The sequence below is a fragment of the Lynx rufus genome, unplaced genomic scaffold (genome assembly GCF_022079265.1).
Source record: "Lynx rufus isolate CCGP_SWC_20201006 ecotype Redwood Valley unplaced genomic scaffold, mLynRuf1.p SCAF_6, whole genome shotgun sequence".
NCBI lineage: Eukaryota > Metazoa > Chordata > Mammalia > Carnivora > Felidae > Lynx > Lynx rufus.
The window spans coordinates 42,777,537-42,790,006 of NW_025814878.1; positions in this window are offsets into that span (position 1 = coordinate 42,777,537).

Genomic DNA, 12,470 nt, shown 5'->3' on the forward strand with positions numbered 1-12,470 from the left:
AGAGGATAGATGAATGTGTGTATTTTCCTTGGAATTTTAAGATCTAGAGCACCAAGTTATTGTAAGTTAAGGGAATCAAGGGCAAAGACCAAGACCAGAAAAGCAAAAAGCATCCTGTGGTCTGATTCAGTTGACCAGGACTCTGGCTTCTTCGCAGAAGCTTGGAGACACAGTTTTATAAAAACGAGCAATGGTTTCTCTCGAGTATCTGTTCTGCATATGTCTTTTAATTCTGTGGCAGGAAAAAGGCAACGAGTCCCAAATGGAAAGCAGTAGAGACAACTATCTTGACGTAAATATCTTTTCACTGGAACTCACAAACACACTCAGAGAAGGAAGGCATTTCTTTCGGATAAAACAACATAAATAGACAAAACAAACATAAAGCAGAGGCAATACAATATGTCCCTAAGAGATACATAGTAAGCCATTTCAGCTAATGTTAACACTTTAACAGAACCAGAAAAGCTGGCTGATGGGAAGGAAAGCCAATGAATTTAAATATTTATCCACAAAGCATGGAAAGATACTGGGATATTTTTGGCAGAGGAGCCTCATGTGCTACCTTGTTCATTTGTGTGTGTGTGTCCATGTCTGATATCCTATTCTTTCCCAGAGGAAAAGCTTTTACCTATAACCTGAATCATATTTGGGGTGAGAAAAGGGTAGAAAACATTCACCAGAAAGAATAATCATAAAATCTGTGAAAAATAAGTCTCACTTATAAAAAAAAAAAAAAAAAAAAAAAAAAAACCTCACTTGGATCACAAAGTTCAAAGCCAAGATGAAATTCTAAAAATGTAGATACTGACAAATATCTTCCTTTGTCAAGTATTTTGGGTGGTACAGAATTATTGCAAAGGAGAATAAAGATTGTTCTAGACACAATCTAAGAAAACCGCTGTATATTGGTGTCTATCTATAAGTGCCTTCTCAACATTTAATTAAATAGCAAATGTTATTGTCAGTGTCAAGTTCTGCAGATTATAAGAATATTTTTACAGCGGTGCGCTTTTCTAACATGTTTATAAACAATTCAGCATTCGATCTATTTGACGCTATGCAACTTTGACCTTCACAATGCTGACATCTTGTTTTGTTAAGGCGAAGGCACAGTTTATGCCACAAAAAGATTTAATTGCAGGTCCCATTAATTCACAATTTCTGCTGTGTTTGAAGATCTTTGCGCTTTCTTCCAATTGAAATTAAAAAGGCAGACGTATGCATATAGCATGTTATTCTAAAAGTGGCCCATTCCCCTCTCTGAGCTATAACATTTAAAAAAGAGAATGTTTGAAAAATGTCAGCATGCTTAAAGAACAATATTTCTGAAATTTTCATTATAACAGGGCCATGATGAAACATTAAAATCACCTTCAATATGATTTTGTGATTCACTCTATTAGAGACAACAATTGTAATTTGGTTTGCCAGAACAAGATAGAACCTAAGAAAAATCAAAATTTACACCTAAGATCAGAAAACAGCTTCTGTGCATTCCTTCTTCCTCTTTCAAAAAGAAAAAAGAAAAAGTATTAACATTTTAGGATAAGATGTTCCTTGTCACAAATTCTGTTAAGACCTTGGATTCCATAAAGAAACAAAATATAATTTTTGTCATCTTTAACATAAACAATAAACTGTTAAGGATAAGGCATGTCACACATAACTCATTTCTACCAAATACCCTAAACTAGCAACAAAATTTACTAAGGAACAATTTATTAATACTTTATTTTTAACCATACCAAGAAAAAGAATTTCAAAATAAAATAAAATTTGCTTAATCCCCACAGTTTGTTCTTCATTCTCTGCAATCAAATAAAATGTTTTGAGTTCAGTATATATTTACCAGTGAATATTCTCACCCACGACTCTGTCTAATAGTATTGTTACTGAATTGTGTAAGATATAATTTAAATGCATACTGTTTCCTCTTGTTACATCATTTCCTTTTTATTTTTCTTAAAATATAATTAACATAAAGCATTTTATTAGTTTCAGGTGTACAATACAATGAATGATTCAATTCAACAATTGTATACATTTCTCAGTTATATCATTTCTTGATAGCACCTTAGACTAGTTTCAGAATATTCTATTTTTTTCCAAACTTGAGTGCTAGATATTGTAACATGCCCATTCTTTAGTGGCCATTTCTGCAAATAGTTAGGATGCATTTATTAGTGAGCCAGTTGACTTGAGAAACCAGTCAGAATAGAATTGTTGAATTGATACCTCTGAAATGTTGCCAGAGGGATTTGTTTGCAAACCCTACTAGTTGTCTTCAGAAATATACACTACCAACAGTAGCATTTAGAACCCTGTGAATGGGAAGTAGGGCAGCTGCAGGGGAGAAAACATCAACGTGCACCTCTATGCTCACTGTAGTCAGTGGGTGCCTTTGAGTGCAATAGCGGATAGACCTTATCTTCTCTGCAAAATAGAAATCAAAACAGCACTGAGAGACCACTTCACACTGGTCAAAGTGGCTAAAATTAGCAACTCGGGAACCAACAGATGCTGGCGAGGATGTGGAAAAATGGGAAGCCTCTTGCGCTGTTGGTGGGAATGCAAACTGGTGCAGCCTCTGTGGAAAACAGTGTGGAGCTTCCTCAAAAAAATTCAAAATTAAAATTAAAAACCCTACGACCCAGCAATAGCACTACTGGGAATTCATCCAAAGGATGCAGGGGTGCTGGTTCATAGGGGCACATGTACCCCAATGTTTATAGCAGCGCTTTCAACAATAGCCAAATGATGGAAAGAGCCTAAATGTCCGTCAACTGAAGAAGGGATAAAGATGTGGTTTATATATACAATGGAATACTACTTGGCAATGAGAAAGAATGAACTCCTGCCATTTGCAGCACTGTGGATGGAACTGGAAGGTATTATGCTAAGTGGAATAAGTCAGTCAGAGAAAGACAGATATATGCTCTCACTCATATGTGGAACTTGAGAAACTTAACAGAAGACCATGGGGGAAGGGAAGGGGGAAAAATAGTTGCAGAGAGGGAGGGAGGCAAACCATAAGAGACTCTTAAATACAGAGAACAAACTGAGGGTTGATGGGGAAGGAGATGGGGGAGAGGGGGAAATGGGTGATTGGCATTGAGGAGGGCACTTGTTGGGATGAGCACTGGATGTTGTATGTAAGCGATAAACCATGGGAATCTACCCCCAAAACCAAGAGCACACTGTACACACTGTATGTTAGCCAATTTGACAATAAATTATATTAAAAAAAAAAAAAAACCTTACCTTCCCTACAAACCCCTGGATGGCCTCCCCATGTCAATGGTATCACCATTAGCTCAATTTCCTAAACCAAAGAGATGGGGATCGCTCTCAATTGCCTTTATTTCCCTTGCCTCTTATATCTAAACAATCACAAAATTGTGTCCACTTTACCCCCCACTCTTCTTATCAAGATCTAATTACCTTTGTCCAGGCCACATGGTTTGCAAAACTGCCATTTAACTGGGCTCATCGTCTCCCAGTTCATCCTTCTCTGATACGTTCTCCACATTGTAACCATAGATTCTGCATTTTAGAAACTCGAGCATGTTGTTTCACTGACTAATGAGTCCTAGTGATTATCCAGTGTTCTCAGGATAAAGTGCCCTTGGTGATCCGGCCCCTGATTACTTATTTTCAGCAGTCTGTTCGTCTGTTTGGGCTGCTATAACAAAAATATCACAGTCTGGGTAGCTTATAAATGACAGAAATTTATTTCTCACAGTTCTGGGGGTTAACGGTCCAGGATCAGGGAGCCAGCACGGCAGGGTGAGAGTCCTCATCCTGGTTCATAGCTGACACCTTCTCACTGTGTCCTCCATAGTGGAGGGGACTTGCAATTTTATAAAATCTCTTTGATAAAATCACTAATCCCGTTTATGGGGGTTCCACCTTCATCATCTAATCACCTCCTAAGGCTCCGCCTCCTGATGTCATCACCTTTGGGGGTTAGGATTTCAATATTCGGACTTCGGGGGGAAGCAAACATTCAGACCACAGCACAATCCCATTGGCCTCTCCTATTTTCTAGACCAATGTCATATTGAACCACTGACATTTCTGCCGGTGGTTTCTGCCCTACGCTGTATCTCATCTTTGCATATCTGAATAGGTTGTTCCCTCTCCCTGAAATGTTCTGCTCTCTCTCACACACTACTGCTCATCCTTCAGAGGGCAGCTTAGAATGCCACTACCTCGTCCCCAGAAATCTCCCAAGTCCTGTCAAGTACTCCCGCTTTGACCTTACGTTGCATAGTCATGGTTACCTTTGCCATAGAACTTATCACACTATGTTGCTGTTGCCTGCATATTTCTCTCTCTCTAGCCTGCTGGACTGCAAGCGCCTGAGAGCAACTAGAACATCTTACTTATCACTGAATCCCCAGAGCCAAGTCAGTGTTCTGTGTATAGTGGGCAGTCAAATACAGACAGATGCATCATAGATCAGTTTATAGCCCAAGGTGACATACCAAAGAAAACTCTTTTAAAAGCATTCGAAAGTAAAGGAACGAATGTAAGAGAAGCCCAATTCATTGTTCAATATTAAGGCATATATATATATATATATATATGCCACTAGCTTTTTTTATGTTTATGTAGAGTTCATGCCTTGCCTTCTTTTGAAAGATTTTGAGGTAGATTACAATCTACATACTTATGATATTTTTTCAAGCCAGTTGTTTTTTTTCATGCTGTTTTTCTATGTTCCTATGTGTAACTCGGTAACGTTAATATTAGGTTGTAAGAGTCGATTGGTCTTGTTTATTGTTTCTTGCAGGTACTATAATTCGGTGAATTTGGAAAATAAGACAGGTTGTCAAACAAGATAGGAGCATTCACATAGGGCCTAGTACTTAGATTACTTTTAGAAAACATTCCATCAAATCTTGCCTAAGCACTAGATGATGTTTCACATCTGTCTTCAAGTTAGTGAATATTAAAATGTTCTGGTCTTTCGGGGGTGCCTGGGTGGCTCAGTCAGCTGAGCGACAGACTTCGGCCCAGATCATGGTCTCACAGCTTGTAAGTTCAAGCCCCGCAGTCGGGCTCTGAGCTGACAGCTCAGAGCCTGGAGCCTGCTTCGGATTCTGTGTCTCCCTCTCTCTCTGCCCCTCCCTCACTCGTGCCATATCCCTGTCTCTCAAAAATAAATCAACATTAAAAATTTTTTAATTAAAACGTTCTGGTCTTTCAAACCTCTTTGTCGTTCCCATTCCCTCCACTCTGCCGATGGTTATACAAAATCCACTTCTAATCCTATCGAAACATGTACCAGATAATGTGACCTTTGCGTCAGGAATAGGCAAATTTTCAAATCCTTATTTTTTTCTGAGGCTTAGTTTGTTCATTATTAAATAATAATATTTTTGCATGGCCATAAGATTATAAAGCTTATGAAACTGCATCTTCAGTATTCTCATTTGAGTTGAGAAGATCCATACTAAGCATCAAAACGTGACTTCAAAAGATAAAGTTATAAGAAGTTTATTTTCCCCCATGACTAATTGGCCAGTAAACCCCATTTTCATGTTCTCAGTTGACCTGGGATACCCGTGGACATTTGTTTCCCATAGAACTTGTTTAGTTAGATTAAGGTGGCTAGTTAGAACCGGAATGAGTCACTTCAACGCCAGCTACTTTGTGGGTGGTTGACTGGGCCACCTAGTTAAGCCAAAGGTCACATGCTTTCAGATGGAAGAATTCCCTGCTTACTTTTTAGCAGCCTCCCTCACCTCTACCCATGAGATGCCCGTAGCAACCCCTCTTCCAGCTGTGACAAAAACCATCTCCATATGTCACCACATCTCCCAGGGCGATGAGGGAGGCGATCATACCCAGATGCAACCCACTGGACTTTTCTACTGCCTTTAAAGTCAGGAGGGTTATAATAAGTCATCTGTATCTTTCATAGCTGGAATCTCTTCCATCCTGAACTGAGCTTCCTAAATTTTTAATGCATTGTATCTATATCATTAAAACCTTCACATCATGTTACATTCTGCTTGCTCGCATTTCTGATCCTACTATTAAATTTACCCGCACTTCTGGTGTCCCTGTTATTATTTCCAGCAAAACCAAACTCTCATTCCTATCCTCTGTGACTTATTCAAGCACATTGTTACAGTGACTTGGTCTCTTTCTCCTGCACTGACAAGTTCCCCCTCCCCCAGTCATTCTTATCTGATTACAACATGCTATTTTCCATTTCATCTTAAAAACAAATTTTTAAAGTATTTAACACAAAAAATACTGTCTCCTGACTCTACTTCCCTCCAATACTGGCCCATATTGTCCATCCCCTGTAAGAACATTCCTCAAAAGTTCTTTAGATTCACTGTGTTTAATTCTTTGCCCTCATGCTCTCTTGGGCCCACTCCAGTTACAAGCGTGTAGTGTCTAACACATGCAAACCACAGTTGAATGAATGAACAAATCAACTACAGCCCTACGTCTGTGCAGGACCCTCTTTCACATTCCTCAAACTATCAGTCTCTGTTCTCTTCACCTATAGGAGCTCTGACCCACAAAGCAGAGGTGGGTGGAGCATAGGCTGTGCTAACCCCCAGTTGTTTTCCTGTCCCAATTCTCTGTAAGTTCCTCACCTCTGAATAGGATATATTTTAATATCTTCCTTCCTTCGTAGATAAAATGAAAAAAAACGAACAAACAAAAACAAAAAACAACCTTTCATGACATTATGATGTCATATCCTGTCGCCTCCCCCTGCGTGGTTCCAACACAGCTCTGAATCTACCAAGGTGAGTCAACTACAAAACTGCTTTTCTCTCAAGTTTCTGCTTTATTACAAATCGAATGCATCTTGTTTTCAGACCGTTGGGTCTGCTGGGCGATTAAATAAAATCCCTCCGTTGACTTCGTCAAAGAGTGTGCTTTCAGCTGTATCTATCCTCTGCTCCTTCTTTTCCGTGGCAGTAAGTCTCAACTTCACAGCCTAAAGTGAGTGGTGGAAGGTTGTAAGGAAGTGAATATGAAATGAATTACCTAAGAAAGAAGACGATTTAGGTGATATTTCAAAGTATCATTACCCTGCTGTGCATTACTTAGTTACGTAATCTTAATCAGTTGAGCATCCAACTCTTGACAGCCAATCTTATTTATCATTCTGTAGCTCAAGGAAATAATAATAATGAGGCACCAAGACATAGAGAATAGAGTGAGTGGAAATATTCCTGGGCTCTTGGGTACAAGGGGAGGTACAGAAATTTTCTAAAATAATAGGAAAAAAAAAAAAGAAATTGTCAGAGTTCTGTTCCCTAAGTTTATTCCTTGTAGCTCTACTTGGTAACTGGAGCTGGAACTTGTAACTGTACCAAAGCCAGTGCCCGGAGTGGCCTTCTCTAACTTCTCTGGTGTATACGGAGGCCAAGGTCTGTGATGGCTCCTTGTCTTAGAAATTCACAGCCGTGACACTTCATTTGAAACTGTGACATCCTGATCTATTAAAAAAAAAAAAAAAAAAAAGTGGAGTAGCCAATCTCCTCTTATTCCTATACAAACAGAAGGACTTTAGGGATTTTCTTTTCTCAAACTATACGTGGTAGAAATGCCCAACTTTAGCTATGGTATAATTTAACCATAAAATCTGCCTGCCTAACTGTATTTTTGACTTGGGCTTTGCATGTGGTCGTTAATGCGGAGATAGTTATCCTTATGAGTATCATGCGGTTTCAACATTTGGTCCAGTTCCTGAGAAGTTGAGCATCTGGAAATGATACCTAAATACATTGGCATGCTGGAAATTGTCATCCCTAAAAATAGGTGTACGTTTCATGGAGACAGGCAGTGTGTGTCTTTGTGACGGGCCATCAGCACATCAAGGGATGATGATACACTGAGCTAAATTTGACTTTACCTCACTTTAAATTCTCATCTAAAAGAGATCTGCCATTCTCATCATGCCAAAATACATCACAGATTTACTATTTTGTTTGTTGCTGTGACTTGTTAATTAAATCACAGTGTGGTTATGTTTATTAAGTTACAAATTATACCTTTTGGGGGAAGAACAAGTTTTGAAGTGGAACATGTTTACTTGATGTTTTCCCTCCCATCTGCCTTAAGGGGAGATATAATTAAATGTAACAAAGCAAGAGGCAAGTGAATGCAAGGAGAAACATTGTGAGAAAATTTCTTCCAGCTGAATAAAGCTGTAAAGTTCTCAAGGCAGACAAATTGCTACAGATGAAAAGCTAACTTGAATCTAAAGTGAGATTTAAAACCGGGAGATTTTACTTTTCAACCTCTTTTCTTAGACTTTCAAAATTGTCTACAATATAATGAAAAGCTAAGAGCATCGCATTGTTTCTTCCTCACCTGCCCAGCCATCTTCCCACTGCACTCGTAAGAGCTCCCAGATTTTGTATTCCAGAAAATGGCAAAATAGTATCCCAATCCTCTGAGGGATGTGGGTCATTGTAAATGTGTCGTATTCCAGACCTAGGCTGCCCCAGCCGGTAACCAGTAGCCACATGTATCTATTCAAAATGTTAAATTAGTTTATGAATTTATAATTAATCAAATAACATTTAAATTTGAGTTCCTCTCTAGTCTCTCTCCAAGTGTTCAATAGCCACTGACTGCTATGGCTACTGACTACTCTATTGGATGGCATAGATATAAAACATGTCCATCATCAGAGAACATACCACTGGACAACACTGTAGGAGCTGTGCATAAGGCTGAAGTGTATCTTTTTTATGGGCTGCTGCGAAGCACTCTCCAACAGGATGGTCTGTGGGGATGGAACTGTTCCATTGTTGCAATTAGCCACAACAAAAAGACAATAGCAAGAAATTGTCCCCGAGGTTCAGACTAGGACTAGAGCAAAACATACCACCTCTGTGATATGACTTAACACATATTCATATACTCTTTTAAAATATGTCTCCTCTTGCCTGCCTACACAAAGTCTAACAATTTCTAGTCTTAGTCAATGTTCTGCATGAAGACAATGAAAGTCTTATCAGTTATGTCGTATAGAAGCGATAACCTAGACGAACCGTTAACACCTTAACACCAAACAGAACTTTCTGCGATGATGACATGTGACTACTGAGGGTGTAAAAGGTGACTAGTGGGACTAAGAAACTGAATTCTCAATTTTGTGTGATTTTAATTCATTTCAAGTTAATTCATTCCAATCAAAGGATCAAGGTTGCTCCTCGCTATTGTATTAGATAGCACAGGTCTATAGGAAAGAGCTGAAGAAACTACTAAGCGGGTTAGAGAATGTGGTAGATGAAATTAAAGATGGTTTTCCTCGGGCGCCTGGGTGGCTTAAGCGTTGAGCATCCAACGCTTGACTTTTGCTCAGGTCATGAAGTCAGGTTTGTGAGATGGAATCCTGCATCGGGCTCTGCGCTGACAGTGCAGAGCTTGTTTGGAATTCTCTCTCCCTCTCTCTCTGCCCCTCCCCTGCTAGCTCTCTCTTTCTCAAAATAAATGGATAAACTTAAAAAAAAAACCATGACCTCTGATACACACAAACCCTGTATAATCCTTCACCCTCAGAGAAGGCAAGCTGTGAGATTATGATGGGATTTCACTCTCGGGGCTAAGTTAGTATTCAGTTAACTTTGAGTTTGTCGAAAGATAGATTATCCTAGATGGTCCTGACCTCCTCAGGTGAGTCCTTACAAGGGACCATGTTCTTCTTGTAGAAACAGATGTTTTTTTCAATGTTTATCTATTTTTGAGAGAGAGAGAGAGAGAGCAGGAAAGGGGCAGAGAGAGAAGGAGACACAGAATCTGAAACAGGCTCCAGGCTCTGAGCTGTCAGCACAGAGCCCAACGTGGGGTTTGAACTCACAAACTGTGAGATCATGACCTGAGCTGAAGTCGGATGCTTAACCGACTGAGCCACCCACATGTCCCTTGTAGAAAGAAATTTGAGCATGAGAGAGGTGGAAGAGGCATACTGTCATGTTATAGGGAGGGCCGTGGGGCAAAGAAGAGCCGGTAACCTCTAAGAGCTGAAAGTAACCCCCAGCCAGCAGCCACAAGGAAAAAAGGCCTCCGTCTACAGTTGCAAGAAACATAATTCTGCCACCAGCCTGAATAAGCTTGGAGGGCGACCCTGAGCCTCGTAGGATATCGCAGCCCCGTCAGCACCGAGACCGCTGCCTTGGGAGACTCCAGACAGAGGATGAAGTTAAACCAGGCCTGGGCTCCTAACTCACAGAAATGGCGAGAAAGACATTTGTGTGGGTTTAAGGCACAACGTCTGTGGTACCTGTCATGCAGCAACACAAAATTAATGCAGAGCATTTATGCTTACTTAGCCTGGTTAAGGGAACATGCTTTTTGAAAACTTTCAGCAGAATACATCAGTTAAGAAGATAAAGTTTTCTATTATTAACTGTTTCTTAAAGTGGATTTTAAAGTAGTTCTTTGCCAAATTTTGTTGGCCAGACCTTTGTGAATTGGAAGAGGAGGATTAGATGGAAGAAAGGAAAACCCCATGACAATGATGGCAATAGGTGATGACAGTAAAATAGTGTTTAAAGCGTTGATGGCGGTGACGCTGATGACAAATAATTAGTATGACCATCGAGATTATAGCCTGTATTTATTTCCATGGGTAGCAGAGAGCCAAGAAAATGTTCTTGTCATCAGTAAAGGAAATATCATTTTCGAGTCAGACATTGTTGTGTTATTCACTAGGTAATAATCAACATGTAAAACACGTGATCTGAATTCAAAACATCAGATAGTGAAGTTTTGAACCAAAACAAAGTGGAAGCATTTTCACAGGAATTCATATTTGAAAATAACTGCAAATTAACATTTATCTTTTTTCCTTTAAAAAGCCGATTTCTAACTACTTGGTTTGGGGAGCTCAAAGCATTAGGATAACCTTATCTCTAACCTCAAATGGAAGGAATCATAAGGCTTCAAAAAGTTTTTGACCTCTGTGTTTAGTTTATTCATTTTAGACAAGCAAATGCTGTATCTGAACCAAAATATATAAAAAGATTTTCACTGTGTGAATATACTTCATTATATGTAGGCTACCTTGACCCAACACAAGCTGAGGATCATATATTCCTACACACAGAAACATAATCTCCCCTTATAATAAACCATAAGTAGAATACAATGTTCTTTTACATGATAACAGAAAGGTAAAATGTAGGTCAGACATTCAGAGAAATAAAAAAGGAAAACACATCTTTATCTCTTTATTCAAAAGAACTAAGTGTACCAGGTCAGTCCCAGTTCTTTGGAACAGAATGATGGTGTGCTGGTGATAGACACTAACGCCGACCAGGCTGCTAGCAATCAGAATATCACGATGCTAACCAGATTAGGCCAATAAAGCTCGACTTGCCTTAAAAGTGATGTGCATAGACCAGACAATTTCCTGAGGTCCTGAGCTCTCCTTATCCTTGTTGGTCCAAACCCTGAACTTACCTGGGTGTGAAACTTACAAGATTCTGTCTGTAAAAGACCAGCTGAAGCATGGATAACATTTAGGACTCTTTTCTTTGGCGCAATGCATCCTTCAAGCAGAGATGCTCTGTTGTTCTAACCTAAAACTTTGGGGGAAAAATTGTCCTGCCTTCTCATTCTTGTTATTCCAGAGAGAGGCAGCGCCTCTCGCTAGATGGAATCGTGCAGCAGAGAGGCATCAACTCTGTGTCACAACACGCTGCGTTGAACAAATGTTCTCTGCTTTTGGACAGCTGCCTGTCTCTGCTTCAGCGAAAGCGTGGAGCCCTGTACCCAACAGAGAAAGTTCCTGCCTTAGAGTGACGGTATATTGTGGTTGTAGCTGAGAGAATGAGAAAAGCAGGGGAGGGCAGAGGCATCATCTTCCTCCATGACTCAAAGCTAGTTTCTTTCCTCCAAAAAATATTTAATGAGAACCTAGTTGGGGCGCCTGGGTGGCTCAGTTGGTTAAGCGCCCGACTCCGACTCAGGTCATGGTCTCACGGTCTGTGAGTCCGAGCCCCGCGTTGGGCCCTGTGCTGTCAGTTCAGAGCTTGCAGCCCGCTTCAGATTCCGTGTCTCCCTCTCTCTCTCTGCCTTTCCCCTAGTCACGCTCTGTCTCTCAAAAAACCTAATAAACTTTAAAAAAAGATTAAAAAAAAAAAAAAGAAAGAAAACCTAGTCTGTAGAGACATTAAGGTAGAGACACAGGAGATATGTGGTGACAAAGCATTGTCAGAATAAGTTCTAGAGATCGGCTGTACAACAGAGTGCTTAGAGTTAGCAATATTGTACTGTACAATTACAATTTGTTAAGAGGGTGTAACTCATGTTATCTGTCCTTGCCACATTAAAAAAAAAAATTGGGGCGCCTGGGTGGCTCAGTCGGTTAAGCGTCCGACTTCAGCTCAGGTCACGATCTCGCGGTCCGTGAGTTTGAGCCCCGCGTCAGGCTCTGGGCTGATGGCTCAGAGCCTGGAGCCTGCTTCTGATTCTGT